General features: G+C 40.3%; 1 protein-coding gene across 2 annotated transcripts in view; it reads right to left on the bottom strand.

Moving 5' to 3' along the window:
* The window catches only part of LOC143286997 (ATP-dependent RNA helicase DHX58-like), a 49,956-nt gene extending 49,128 nt beyond the window's left edge, over positions 1-828 (bottom strand). Inside the window, exon 1 of one of the 2 annotated variants that reach the window (XM_076594997.1) lies at positions 711-828. The gene's annotated coding sequence lies outside the window, so the exon portion shown is untranslated. The remainder of the gene's footprint in view (positions 1-710) is intronic. The other variant, XM_076594998.1, reaches the window with a different exon arrangement.
* Between the last annotated feature and the right edge of the window lie 1,672 nt (positions 829-2,500).

Genomic DNA, 2,500 nt, shown 5'->3' with positions numbered 1-2,500 from the left:
AAAAAGAACTACTACTATTAATAATATTGTGTATAAGGCACAAAAACTTGATGAAGTCAACAAAAAGCGTAAAAAACAAACAAACAAACAAACAAAAAAACCCCAAAACAACAACAACAACAAAACAAACAAACAAACAAACCAAAAAAAAAAACCCCAAACAAACAAAACAAAACAAAAAAACAACAACAACAAACAAACAACAACAACAACAACAAAAAACAGCAAAGCACAGCAAAGCACAGCAAAGCAACAATACCAACGAAAACAACTATGCATGGCGGCCGAGTTGCTTCAATTTGGATAAATGTCGGTTCAATGTGGGTCAGGTAAAGCATTTCGTATCGTCGCATTTTCAGTCAAACCAGCACACACTTGATTTCTATTGTGGTTTAGGCCTGCACGCCACATGTCACTGATTTTTCTCGTGCGTGTATTTCAAAACGCACTATGAACACTGTCACAGTTGATTACACACACTGAGACACACGGCACACACACACACACGTTTCAAATCCACCAAAAAAAAGCATAACTTACTTAATTAACCTTTCACTTTCAGTAAGGATGCAACCAAACCACGATACAGCCAAACCAGAATGAATATCAACACACCTGTCTCCGGAACACACTGCGTAAGTTAGCGAGTTGAATGACAAACTACACAATCAAGGGAAGTGAAAAAAACACCACCACAACAGCGTACTCACTCAATCAGTACAGTTCCAATGCAACAACACAATCTTTTTCCCCAGCCAGCACCTGACTGGTGCGTGTCCCTGCACTGAAGCCCACAACAGTCTGAATTCAATGCCAAGTGAGGCATTACGCTGTAATTATATAAACACCGCCCTGCACTTTTCACTTTTGACTGGAATTTCCGGCTTTCACTTTTGGTTCTGAAAGGGGAAATAACCTTTAAAAGCGTGTGTGCATCTCTTGAGAAGAGTGATGTCCCTTCGAACAAGTGAGGTATATTTGTTGGTTCCCCCCCCCCCCCCCCCCCCCCCCCCCCCCCCCCCCCGAAAGTCACGACCTGCTTTTACATTGGCCCCTTCTTTTCTCCTCTGGTTCATGAGGCATGGTGAGGTACATGACGAGCTATCAGACTGACTATGTGCTACAGCCTGATGATTTATGCCTGCTCAAAATGAATATTCATTGTCTAAAACCGCGTCATCAACTCCTTCTTCTAGATAGTAGGAGTAGTTGTACAGATACAGACACAGAATACTTTATTACCTCAAGAAGAGAAGTTCATGCGTGGTGTACACACTACATAAACAATGTGCGGTATGAACACACAAAAGGAATAAAATGCTCAGATGCCAAGTTGAGGAGGAACCTCACAAGCATAAACACCCACTGATCACAGTCATTCAATATCAGTGTCAATGTATACATGTATAAAAGAAAATAATGCTTAAGTGCTTAGTTAATATAAGCATCACATAAAACCATCACAGTCACACACATGCATAAATAAACATCATATAAAACTAAAAACATAGACATGTATACACGGTTAAAACCAAGCTATTTAGCAGTATTTAAAATCTAATACAAAATATAAAGTACACACATACGTACACATGCGTACACATACAAACACACACACACACAATTTAACTGAATTTACAGCAAATGTGTCTATCAATGTTGGTGGTGCATTACCTGTCATATTGTTTTGCATCATGATTCCTTTATTGTACGCTAATCTACGGATTAGTGGGAGAATATTCACTTGTTTAGTGGGAGAATATTCGCTTGTTTATAGTCTGAGTGTAAAAGAGAAGTCTTTTTAAGGAGTACCAGCTTGAGCCCACGTTTATGAAGATTCTGTAACAGCTTCATGGTGTTTGCACTTGCGAAGTCCCATAGTGTTGATGCATAATCTATTGTAGACTGGGTATGTGCTTGAAAAAATAATTTCCGTGAATGAAGGTCAAGGAAATGTTTGATTTTGGACAGTTGGTGGGTTTTCTGAGCTATCATTTTACAAAGGGAATTTATGTGAGGATTCCAAGTGAGATTGTTGTCAATTTGAGAGAGAGAGAGAGAGAGAGAGAGAGAGAGAGAGAGAGAGAGAGAGAGAGAGAGAGAGAGAGAGAGATACAGACTCAGACAGACAGACAGATCCACAGACAGATCAACAGTCAGATGATATGTCTACCCTCTCCTCTGTGTGTGTGTATGAAGCTGATAAAAAGGTCAGTTTTTTCCCCATTCCTTTACCAGTCATTTCGAAGAACATTTCTAATCTTGGCCTTCTCACCTATGAACGGGTTCCATTTAAAAGCTGTCAACATGCTTCTTTCTGTACATTGAACCGGCAAAGGCCGACATGTGAAACGTCTTGTCAACTATGTCAGAAACATGAGTGCAAGGATTAGTGTGTGTGTGTGGATGTGTGTGTGTGTGTGTGTGTGTGTGTGTGTGTGTGTGTGTGTGTGTGTGTGTGTGTGTGTGTGCCTGTCTGTCTGCCTGTCTGTTCGCCTGT

This window comes from Babylonia areolata, chromosome 10 (genome assembly GCF_041734735.1).
Source record: "Babylonia areolata isolate BAREFJ2019XMU chromosome 10, ASM4173473v1, whole genome shotgun sequence".
Lineage (NCBI taxonomy): Eukaryota > Metazoa > Mollusca > Gastropoda > Neogastropoda > Buccinidae > Babylonia > Babylonia areolata.
Note: the sequence above shows the minus strand (reverse complement) of the source record. Positions and strands in the feature narration are given on the sequence as shown.